This window comes from Varroa jacobsoni, unplaced genomic scaffold (genome assembly GCF_002532875.2).
Source record: "Varroa jacobsoni isolate VJ856 unplaced genomic scaffold, vjacob_1.0 scaffold_201, whole genome shotgun sequence".
NCBI classification, from domain to species: Eukaryota; Metazoa; Arthropoda; class Arachnida; order Mesostigmata; family Varroidae; genus Varroa; species Varroa jacobsoni.
This window is the reverse complement of record NW_019213103.1, coordinates 269,328-282,325: the sequence shown is the minus strand read 5'-3', so window position 1 is coordinate 282,325 and position 12,998 is coordinate 269,328. Positions and strand designations below refer to the sequence as shown.

Genomic DNA, 12,998 nt, shown 5'->3' with positions numbered 1-12,998 from the left:
TGTTCAATGCCTGCTTATGCACTCAATAGTCATTAAGGAGATGGATACGTATTCGTACGTTTCAGAAGTTAGACTAGGTATAGAAAACGGAGAACGATCGGGCCTATGGGAGCTCAGACGCAGAAACAAGAGAGCAAACTCCTAGACATTTCAAATATATCGAAAAGCACTGGAGTGCATCGAAAGATCCTCGTAGCCAGGCTATTCTAATCCAGAGCGCTTAACTGTTTGAAGCGCACGTAAAGAAAAGAGATCGAAAAGTTGTACCCTTTATCGAAGAGCTATAAGGACTCTCGCTGAAAACTGCGCTTCCTTTTATACGAGTGAAAGTTGCACCCACAGATTTTTACGGAATTTAGCTATACTAGAATGAGCCGCCGCTTACGTGCTTTACACCTCCGGTTAGAATTAAACCTGCTTTCCTAAACAAAAACTTACGGGACCGCATCTGTCCACAAAGAATATAATCACTCTTAGATACACTGCTCTGTGACAAAGAAGTCCGTTCGCTGCCGAAACATTTACGTACCTCAAGTTTGTTAAAGACTGCAAATGTCACAACATGTCCGACCTTATTTTTGAATTTTAGAACACCAGGGCAATGAACAATTTAAAGCAAAGTGTTTAGAACAACATGTCAAGCATTCACCTTTGTGGGATTCATAGGTTCCATAACCTCTACCGTAAGATTAATGATTACCACGATTCTAGAGAGAAATGTGCTTCTAAATAGTGTAACCTGCTGTGGTCGTGAAACTTTTCCAAATGCTGAGGTGCTACGATATGGTCGGCAAAATTAGCTACAATGTAAAGCTCTGAAAAGTCATAAAGGAGACACAATATGCAAAGTAATTTCAATATTCCGTTTGTACTTTGGATATGTCTGACGATTCTAGCCAACCGGTATTAAAATGAACCTTCACATTGGATCAATCTGGCAATCGCACAGTTTTTATTTCTCCTTGAGGTAAAACCTTGAGAAAGGGCCACTTCTGGAAAAACCAACCACGGAAGTTGTTTTTCTTTTTGGCGCCTGTCCCGCGCCCCGGTTTGCGACAGATAAAGCAAGTGTCTGAGACAAAAACAGCCACGCTGTTTCGAGAGCGCAGTTCAAAGTTTGAAACCATAGTTCTACCACGTACCCCCCTGAGAAGATTTGCGTTGTCCATAAGGCCGGCATTTCCATCATTTAGCTTATTAGGAATAGTATTTGCAGGCAGCGCATTAGTGTGGAACTTTTGTAACTCACTTCTGAATGATACCACGAGTTCTACTCTGGTACAATCTTTTAGAATCACACCCGCATGAGATACAAAGAAAAATCTGAACACTACCTAATTTGGAATCAGTATTTTTGCATTGGCGGGAAATCTCCAACCACATACCGGTAAACGCGGACCGAAATCCGCTAGTAAAGCATAATTTATGCTAAAAAAGGAGACATGAATGCATTAGGCAGTTACTCATATTTTATTGTAATAAAATACGACGATTGAAACTAATTATATGATCTGCTCTGTTTCTTTTTTGATAACTACGATCTTGAAACTTCCTGAATCGTGTGATATGGGGATGGCTCGAAGCGCAATAATGAAGACAAAGAAACGAATGCCTATTGAATTAGGGAACAGTTTGAGCGTGTCCTAAATAGTTCTAGATTCTGGGTTCAGTGCAGTTTGTGTGCTTGCATCCCTTCCTATTAGCACAGTCCTCAAGGGGGTCTTAAATACAAAAAGTGGAATTTATGGTATGGTAGTTATCAAGTCGTCGGCAATGAAGCATTATCCATTACCTTTGGTTCGAAGCATTCTAGTATTTCTTGCAATAATACCCACATTCACATTTTTTGGCCAATTTAAAAATGAGTTTAAGTATTCCATCACAACAGAAAATCTCAACCCTCACCTGCACTAAATTCATAGAATATTCGAAAACGCATGCAAAGAAAAGTTCCGTAAAAGGAAAAGACATGTCCAGCCTTTTTATTTCTATTTTGCAAAAATTATATATATATATATATATATATATATAGAATTTTTGGATTTATGATTAACGCTTACCTCTTTTAGAATACTGGCTGTTAAAGAGTAATTCCGAGTCATTAATCTATTCTGTGCATAGTTTAAATTTCGACTGATTTACTTGTTTCTTGCCCTTTATCCACTTTAGAAGGCAGGCCTGTTCATAAGGTTCTCATACACCAAAGCACCATTAATTCGATTTTATAATTTTTTATTGCATATTGAGTATCGACTTTAAATAAATTAAATACGCTTTTTGTGTATAGTCAGGAATAGTAATAAGTATCAAAAGTCTCCGGCTCTTCCATTTCGCACTGTTGTTTAGAAGTGTGAATCGAATTTAAATTAAATAAAAAAATAAAAACTTTTCTTAACAGAATACCGTTGCGCTATGAGTTATTCAAACTAAGGTCGTCCTAGGCATAGAGTTTAAAGACATAACTTTTAAAAGATTTTCAAGGATAAAGTAAATCTGGCTGAATCAAACATTTATTGTCCAGCTGCATCTGAAAGTCAGCGCATCAGGTGGTGATGATCATAAGTTGCTGATATTTCGCAAGAGGCGGTCTCTGCTCCATCGGAACGCGCATACATAATGATAGAAAAAGGCTTATTTATCTTCGTCTAGAAGCATGTTCTATGAACAGACTCGGGCTTTCATACGCCTTTGAAGCACGGAAAAATTACAACCATATCTCTGCAGCTGTTCCGACTTCTTTCCAAGCCGCAGCCCCGAAATACCGATCAAAAACAGGCCCACTGGCACCTTCTTCGACTGTGATTAGCGGGAATATTTTAGGGCATAGAACCAAAATCACAATAAGGTTAAGCATCAGTTGTATAGTTCGCGTTCAAGATTTAGCTCTTCTGTGGGCTTATATCGCGAACTCAGCAGTGGAACCGGCATGCAAAGGATTCAATACGCTCTACACTGTGTTCTCGTTAGACGTCGTTTCATTAAGGTGGACCTGAGGTTCATGGTCCTTCTAAGAACCCGAACAGTGAAGCCCTCTGTATTTTAGTTAAGGTCGACTATTCTTTCTGCTTCGTCCAGCTGATTCCGGTAAGAAAACAATATCTGCTTCAGTTTGCGAGCTAGATGTTTTGCAGTGCTCCTCTTTAACTGTCGGCGCAATCGTGGCGAACAACAACGCGACCCGTATCACGGACGGCAGGCGACGGACTCTTTCCGATGGCCTTCACACAGCTCTCAGTGATTCACAATGTGCCGAATTGGTACTTTTCGGGCCTTTTCGGTAGCCGTTTGGACATAGTAGGGCATCAGCGTTCGCACCACAGGTCTTACGTCGCAGCGGAAGGTAGAGGTTTGGTTTGAACAGAAGAAATTCGACTTATGTAAATATGGCATAAAAGAGCCGTTAAGGGCCGAACATACGATGTTAGGATTGCCTAAAATCCGTTAGCTTTTTATTTTCATAAGCAGAGTGGCAACAGTCAGCTGTCGGCACGTCGCAAGAACGCCAGCCGAAAGTAAATGAGAAGAACATATAGCCGTACGTTGAGAAACATACTCCGATAGCAAATCAGGTAAGAATGCGCAAAGCAATTATTAATAGTTTTATTTATAACTATTCCTTATATATATATATATATATATATATATATATATATATATAATGCTGCAGATTTCCAGCTGTTTTACAGAGAATAAAAGAAATTAAGAAAACCTAACATAGGTAGACGAAAATCAAGCTGGGTTCCTCGAAAACTTATCATGGGTTTGTTTAAGTATCGTTTGGAGAATCTCTTAACATCTCATAACATGACTTTTATGAGCATGAACCGAATGAGCCGGACATAGACGGAGCAACACGCTAATAATATAATTCGTAGATGTATTGTTCTTACACAGCTAATTGATGTTGAAAATCGGCGTTAGTGACCAAATATTGGAACATAAGTTCTATTGTACAAAAGTAAGGTATGCGTAGAGAAGCCATGTCATCAGGCCGACAATAGTAACATTCTCTGCATCATTTGCAAATTATTTACACGACCACAAGGAATCGCAAAGTAGTGATGCCATTATTGTAAGTCTGTTTTTTCACTTCTGCTCCAAGTCTACTTTAACCCCCTTTTTACGTACGTATATTTAGTATAATACTACGCGCTTTGTAAGGCAATCTCTGATTTTTTTTATCTACATATCTTTTACGTTTAACTATTACTGTTTTCTTCTGTTGCCCTTTGCTGCTTTTACATAACGAAAAGTCACCAATTGATGGTGCCACAGTTGTGAATACAACGGCGTTTGCCATCAGAACTGCTTGAAGCTCTTCTGATTGGTGATGATCATCGATGCTATTGCTACCGCCGCCATCTTTGCCGTGAGCGAACTGAACTAGTTGTTTCGCGCAAACAACAGGTTGACTTGCGACTTATTACCAAGGTTGCGAGTGTATGTGTTCTGTGGAAATAGATTAAAGGAGATTATCTAGAATTTAGCAAGTCTTTCCGCACCTGAACGTTGTTCAGGTTGAGCTGGTTCGTGAACACCTACACTTCAAGTAATGCCTTTCAGACGCGGACACAATCGCGTTGAAGTCACAACATCTAATAGCTTGCATGAACACAGGATACACATCTAAGAAAGCTTATACTTCTGCCTATTTAAGCGATTTATGTAATGGTCTTCTGTATCCACCGCCAATATCAATTAACAATAATTATAGCATAGTTGATTTATTTTGTTATTACTTGGTTTCGAGAAACGAGATGTTGCTAAAGTAAAATGCAGTTTGTTACAGGCGATTAAAACAAACGCGTGTACTATTTACCAGCCACAAAAATAAATTTGACGGTCGCACTATTTTTTGCGGAGTGTTTTGCGAGAAATCTTGCATTTATTAAATTGCCGTATCATTGCCACTCTGTTGATGTAACTCGGGGCTGTTACTTTTTACCTAGAGATAATTTTAAAGCAGCGTTTATACCACTTTCTATAATTTCGGAGCCAAAAAAGTCAATTTCACAGGAGCTTTTAGCAATGAAGTTCTCCTGGTATTATTCGTATTCGGCATACTGGTGTTATTTATTAAGGTTAAACGTATGACTTACTGAAGATAGATGACCCTAGATGACCTATTACATTTTTAGCTTGGATGAAAATTCAGAAAACAACACCGGTCCGTATCGTCTTACATAAGACCCGTGCCATATCAACATATTTTATATACATTTTAAAAGGCTTATTATTAGATAAAGTAACGTGTAAGTATCAAGAAATAAAACTCACTGAATTTGAGTGTTTCTTATACAATGACAAAAGTGTGATATAAATTTGCTGATTCTGTAATATGAGATTCCTAAATGAAGCGGGATGTTCAGCGAAGCGCATGCTATATTTAAATCTTTCAACCATAAGTTTGAAAGTTTTAGATTAGAAAATAGAGTTTTTACTTTAGGTAATGTGAATTTGTCAAAAAGTAGACTGTTGCTCGTCTTTACCCTGAAAATACCTATCTGGTCTGATCCGGTGATACTTCACGTTTTAATTAGTGCTCGACCAGAGGTTACCACAAAGAATTACATCAACCTTTCGCTGGTTCCGATCAGTTGATTTCAAGGTCCGATTATGGCTCTCTAGACAACGATCTTCGAAAACACAATATTACTGTATGAAGCCACCACGGACTACTGTTAGCTCTTGTATACAGTATGCAAAATACAAACATTCCCATCTTTGTTCGACAACAGGAAGTTGCCCCGTTACTATTTTTACTAAAGATGAACTTGTGAACTGCCTCGTTTGTGATTTACCGAAAAAAAAAAAGGGTTATTTGATACTTTTCTCTGAACGTCAGTTTTTGTACGGGAGTTGGAAATATGAACATTTTTTGCATATAAATCTTTTCAGAAATTATAGAACGAAGATTTTCGAACAGGTCGCACGAGAAGGGTCAAGCTTCGTAAAATCAACAATAAATTCTCCTGGAAAAATATTTAGCCAGTCGCTAAAATCAAGGGTGCAGGACATTTCTGAAGAAATTTTTATTAGCCCGTAAAAAATCATCATGTAAGCCATCTTTTAGCAGCAGACGTACAAAAGCCCAGCCTGACATAAGTTCATACACTAGTAATACAAAAAATAACGGCTACCCCGTCGCTGCGCGATTTGTACCGCTTTTATTTCGTTTGCTTTTTAGAACAAGACCGTTGTTTTCCTTCAGTGGTGATTTCATCAACCTGACCTAATATGAATGTATTTGACTCTTTTTACACCCAACCTGACTTCAACTACACGTAGCTTGAGTGCAAATCTACGCTTCCCGAGATACTTTGTGTCCCGTTCCAATAATCAGTCACTCTGAGTCCAGCCTGCAACTTTGTTGAAGTTACACTGTCGCAGTGATACCATTCTTCGTCTTTTTGAACTGGCAAGCTCATTACTTTTTTGTAAATAACCCACGATTTTGTCTCAACTAACCCATTCTCTTTCAAGATGATTAAAACGGAACGACTGGCCGGGCTTTGTTTCTTGCTCTAGTTGCAATTTGAAGGCAATTATTTGACTCATTGGTGTCTCCTCACTCTAATTTTAAACTATAACCTTGCTCGCGACACTAGTTTAAAATCTTACCTAACCTAAATCCTTTGCCTGTTATTAGGTAACCTTGCTCAGCGGGCAACCTCGCCACAAGATAAACTCACCGAATGATCGTGGTCAATGGTTTCCATAGGTGTCCGCCACACACCCTAATAGTCAACAGTACTGTTATCTGAAGATCAGGTTTACCAAAAATTAAAACTCTATAGAAAATTGGCAATAAAAGGGTAATGATCCCTGTGGAAGCAGCTCCAGGTACATAAGTTTTACTTGCACATTCGGCCTACAAAAATAAGCTTGCCCTGTAGTTTTCAATCATACACAAATATATTACTTAACTTTTCTTTAAAAATTTAGAAAAAAAACAAGAACCTTACCTTTCTGGCGAAACTTGTAATAACCCAGATACACCGCGGCATTTTTTTCGTTTCTCATTTCAGCTAATCAATGTCTCAACTTCGTCATTTTACCCTCAAATAGAAGAAATGGCAAAGCCTTTTTCGGAAATTTAATTTTGTGAGCTCGAGACAAATACCTTTTCTTTGGGCGACTTTGAATGATTAAAAATCATGTGACTCGATAAAGGTTAAACTTGCCTTAGTTAACACTACACCCTACGGGAAAAATAACTCATTTATAATACTATTTGATCCATAGACAAAATCTCAAGTGCAGCCCACACCAAAAATAAGCTGCACTAGTCTACAAAGAATCAATTTAAAGAGATCACACCATAAGACGGCCTAATCTTGATAGTCTATGATGCCACTCAAGAGACGTGTATACATATACTCAGTTCAAGTAGTAGAGGATACTGAAAGAGCTAGCTGGTGTATATACACATAGTTCTTCCGTAGCAGTTACTGACTTTCACCTATTCCGTCGTTTGCAGCTGTGCATTTTACTCAGCGGAATGTTCCAGGAATTCTTGTTGGAGTACTTCCGTTAAGCTGTTTTGATATAAGCAACTTAGATTAGCGTTGTCTTCGACCTCACATTAAGTTTAAAATACCTAGTTATGTTAATTTTGTTTCTTTGGTTCAGCCAGTCTACTATTTCGTCCTAGTGATTTCGTTACCTTGATCCAGTAGTATTCTGTTGCAATGTTTGCTCTCTGCTCATCGTCTTACTCTGCTGAAATGGTCTTGCTTCCTTATTCGATTTTCTCAAAAACTTCTTAGCCTTGAGCTGCTAAGTCTATTTATAGCGATTGACTTATTCTCATTAATCATCATAACTGACGTCTGGAAAGACTGGGAGAACTTTATACACTAATAATGCTCAAGAACATCAAGACAGCCAGCAAGGACCTTCATGTGGCCTAGCTGCATCAAATAGATAGGACCACCTAACTCAAATGACCTGGCTGACAAGGCGAAGTAATTCTTGTCCACAACAATAGCAGAAGACGCATAACAACGGTCGTTTAATATGCTCTACAGAAGATGGTGAGGTTTTTCGCAGCTATTACATTCTCCAAACCTCGCACCTTAACACATTTCCTGATCACCGGTGAAACAAACTGGGGTACATCTGATATGAAGAATCTCACAACTGGCCTGACGAGTTCTTTAAAGACCTAAAGATCCCTGACGGGACATAATTCGTTGACAGATGAGACTAAGTCAGAAAATGACGATGAATCAATAATAAATGAATCTGTTACAAGCATTCAAATGGGGATGGACACACTTCGTTCTGTGTCAAGAGCTAGCCATCAAAACTACTGTTTTACTCATTTTCAAACGAAAAACTCAAAACATTTAAGCTATTTCCGATCGAACATGGGTCAGCCCACACCAAAACCACTATTTACTAATTCTCAGCTCCTGCCTTAAGTTTTATTTCAATCCATTAATTCCACGAACTGTCCGGAGGAGGTGATGGATGTTGTCGAATCAATTGGCATAGGATGCTTGTGTTAGGCTACCCACTATTATGGACGAGCAGGGCTCCTGAAAGGAGTGAGCCCGGCATATCAGCTAAGTCTGTTGCTACCTCAAAGCTTGCCTGCCTTTTTTATTAATAACTTTCCTTGAATTCACTGTTTCTTGGAGTTATTATAATTTTTTATTTTATAAATTATAACTTATACATATATATATGTATAAACTATAGAAATTAATATAATAATTTCTTGGAATATACTGTACTACTTCCTGCATACCCTGCTGTAAGGCACGTATAATACGAGGGTTGCTAGGCGCTTCCTAAAGCTTCGTGTGATGCACTGTACCAGTGTGTGAATGGTGTTGTCCTCTAAATTTCTGTCACAGTGGGAACATTCTCTATCCATACATGCGGCCACGCCGTGATTGTTTTTTCTCTAAAATCCCTAATTGGATTGTGCCACGTATCTAATTTCTCCTTCCTGGTCTGCGCATTTTAACTAGAACGATCGGGGTGATGACGGTCGGATATGCCTGCATATCTCATAGTTTACATAAGAGCTACATATAACGCAGCAGGCTCGGGAGCTTTCATATGCTGCCTGCACTTGCGAGCGTTAGGTTCAAATATGTTTGCCACAACCTTGGTTAATGCTGACGATACTTTGTCAACTTTTGCTGAGCCTTGCCTTAGATGTAACGAGGTCCTCATGGCTTAATCTAGAAATACACTTAGATATCTAGCCATCTTAACTACTTTAACTCTTTTTTTCTGCAAACAGTCATTGCTGTGTCGAGACATTTTCTTTCGACTTGAACATCGGATCGAAAGTCCACATCCGGGCAAAGAACTCAGGGTTTTCTCTGCAGGCACACGGGCACCAACAAGTACCGCTAGATCACTTACGTACGCAAAGAATTCGGCACTTAACGAAGGACCTTCGAACCTCGAAACCCCATTACTCTGTGCGATTCTATAGCAGAAACTTTAGAATGCCCTTCTTGTGGCACCCCAGATATAATCGTAAGGAAATTTGCTTTCGGTGATGATGAACCCTTCGCTTCCAGTAATTAGAGATTGTTCGTATCACATAACGTGGTTTGTCAAAATTAATTGCCACACCGAGCGAAGGGCATTTTCTTCTGCACAGGGCCTAAATCGATTTATAACAACTGTTTTTATTTCTTTTGCAAGTGAGCTAGCAGACAGATGTGCTGATAAGAGCCTTTTACATCCAGGAATTACGATCACCTTTGCTCGCCTTCGTATATTCAGAAATTTTCTATACTGAGAGCTTCCATCGTGAATTTAGCAACAATACAGCAACTCCTTTAATATGAAATTCTTTAAAGGGTTACTTCGTCGTAATAGCCAGGCATTCCCTCTGAGACTAGCCTTTTGCCAGCTCTAATTCTTTTAGCTGCCGCTAATATCCCTTCAGGTTAGACTTTTAGAAATATCATTCCTTTCGTTAGCCTTTTGCACAAAGACACGCGGTCAACGTGTGGGTGGGAGGAATATAGCGACAAAGTAGTTGCCCTATTAACCTCATACGAACTCTCAACGTTTCTCTTGACGTGCATTTCAACCTATACCATTTTACATGGGGTACCCTCATGGATCGTTCTTAACTTCCTCCAAGAATTCACTCCAATTAACTTTCTTACTGAGCTAAATATACTTTTTCAATTTGTGCCTTACGACCCTATACTCCATTAAACTTGGTTTTGCTTCTTGTTATTCCTCTGTAGTCGTTATCCTTTTGAGGCTTTTTTTAGTCACGTAGCCCTCTCGTTCCGGTACCTTGTTCTAACTCGTTTCTTTCTTTTTTTTTCTTTTTTATTATAATATTCACTAGATGCATCAATATTGCTGCGACTAGTTGTCGCAGTTCTTGTACTCATTTTGGGTAGCCTTTGTTGAGATTTCATTCATAGAATTGATGGTAACATCTTTTTCCCCGAAACAAAGATTTTCTCTGCCAGAGCCGAGACTGTCACTCGGCTGATACGGAATACCCAACATTGTGGGAAAAGTATGAAAAAGTATGCTACTAGAGCTGAAAACAGTATAGATAATTTCTTGGAAGGTGCCGAAGGAATAGATTCTACAGTATTCTGTTTGAAGCGTTTGTTGTACTTAACATGGTTGTCTATTAATATGGAGGCCATTAATGTCAGACTAATATCATTGGCATTAGACCAACATAATCGGTGCCACAACGGATCCAACAAAGATAAGCAGGACACAATGACAGACATGAGTCCTTTTTTAAGACCTTTCGAACCCTGCAAATGTTTGCTATAGGTTTAGCTAGTTTAAGCTTCAATTGATGTATGCAGCAACGCAGCTAGAGAGCTGGCCTAGTTCTAAAAGGGACAGCCTTGTATATACAACTAGAGCTAATGGTAAGATGATATAATAAATAATTTGGATTTAGTGTCCGTCTAACTTCGTCGGCATAGTCTTTTGAGGTTTTGAGGCGAATCCATTTTACCCTTCCCCATTACAGGACAATTCTTGAATGACTTATTCATGTTTAGCGCCCGTCTCGCCTAGCTTCCTTTGGGTGAATGCTTATTGCTAAAACTTTGCTTGCTTTCTTGACTTGAAATCGAATCTCAAAAGCTTGGTCAGTACCGTCAACCACTACAAAGCTACTATCGTCTTTTCTTTTTATGCCGTCAAGTCGCCCCACCCGGCTCCTTTCTTTTTTGGCGCCCACACAAACTCTGTAATAGACTTTACTCTAGTAACCCCATTTATTCATGATCCCGACTGCCTGCACTGTCTCCGAAACAACTGAGTTGGTACTGAGTTTCCTCTCCTATAACCTGTTTCTAGAGTAAAATCACTAAGGCGTATCTATTAATTTAATCTCATGATTACGGACCTATCATTGGATTTTAACAGGCGCGTGCATAGAATTTTGCATTAATCTTGATCCTTAAGCTAATCTGCTTTCACTGTTCGTAAACCATTCATAGCAAGTAACAGCTAACCGCTAAATGGAAGGACCTAATTTATCAAGTTACTATCAGCTGTCTTTGTGGTAGTTCGTAAAAATACGAGACATAGATTGTTGTTAGCTGACAACTCTAGTCATTATCCAGCTCCATCCTAAGTCCACTATGGGCTTTAGAGTTAATTATGTGGAATGGCAAAATATTATTATTGCTCAGTACTGCTTTAAGAACCTGTCGATTGAATCAACTTGCGAATGTTAGTAAGGTTGTTAAAAGTCCTAGACAAATAGTCATTTGATGTCTTGCTTTTGTTCAATGTGTCTTTCGTTTTAAACTTCTTTGGACTTTTCCCAATAATCTCTATTGTACCAGTGAGATTTGAACCATCTTTGGTGTGGTATTCAGACAGCACTTATTGGATAAGACTGATTTAGAAGAATATGAGAATACGGCAATAACAGCAATTAATAAAATGAGATAGATTATCTGAAGCATCTGATGGGCCATGTCGCCCACTTACTCGCTAAGAAGATACTACAGCGGATAGAAAGAGTTTAAAGGCTAATCAAGATCAGAGCAAACAAAAGGTGTTACCCTAAGTTACCGTCACGCTGTTTTGATGCTTTTTGTTTATAATTTTACGGGAGATATGCTGAACCCAAGACAAAGCAACTCTTTTGGTATAGTATTATAATGGATATTTCCACGTACCGGCATTCTGTTGTCGCGGTAGTTCCCTGTATGGAAGTCGTATTGTGTTCGACGCAATTTGACGGGATAATTAGCTCAGAGGATGCATGACTCTTAGGTCCAAATCTGTCGGCATGTTTTGCAAAAAACACATGTCGTTCTACAATGGGTTAATGATAGGGAGTGGGTTTTCTTGACGTTGACGTGTCGTCTTACAGCGGATATTTTAGACAATCTAATGCTACAATATTCGTACGTCATCCTAATTGTCCAACGCGCAGAACGATTGTCTTTCCAATCTTTCTGCCACTTCGATCCACGATCTCAACATCCATAATCTTTAATAAGCTAGTTTTTGCAGCTTCCATATGGGATGAATGGAATCAGAGTGTCAATTGCTCCTAATTATTACTATACCAATGTAAACGATTTTCTTTGTTCTTCACTTCTGGAGCTTCAGACCTTTCATACAGTCCGAATCGAAATTGTCCTAATGTCTATATAGCAGCAATACGACCAAAGTGCTACTCTCTTAGCTGTCATCATTTCCACCTGTTTTCTACTGACGGTCTAGCCGGGCTGCAACTCCTAGCATCAAGTTCGCATTGCAAGTCGGGACTAGGCTATTGAACACGGCTGTACAGCGATCACTCTATGCGTCCATCTTGCTCGTTCGTTCATGCCTCTAAGACATGAGTGCGGGGTAAGGATCGAATAGATAGAGTTCCGTACAGTAAACAGACTGTCTTCTCTTACGTCGTGTCCGGTGTGGCTTCACCATCGTTATACTTCCAGCTGCTACTGCTCGGTTCCTGATTCATCTTGAAAGACACATAAATAGCTGGATAAGTTCACATCAAATAG

General features: G+C 39.1%; 1 long non-coding RNA gene across 1 annotated transcript; it reads right to left on the bottom strand.

Annotated features, from left to right (window-relative positions):
* Positions 1 to 3,724: 3,724 nt before the first annotated feature.
* On the bottom strand, positions 3,725 to 7,256 carry LOC111273598 (uncharacterized). The gene is made up of 3 exons (XR_002687950.2): positions 6,966 to 7,256; positions 6,693 to 6,760; positions 3,725 to 4,449 (listed from the first exon to the last, which is right to left on the bottom strand). It is a non-coding gene; the product is annotated as an uncharacterized LOC111273598 (long non-coding RNA).
* Between the last annotated feature and the right edge of the window lie 5,742 nt (positions 7,257 to 12,998).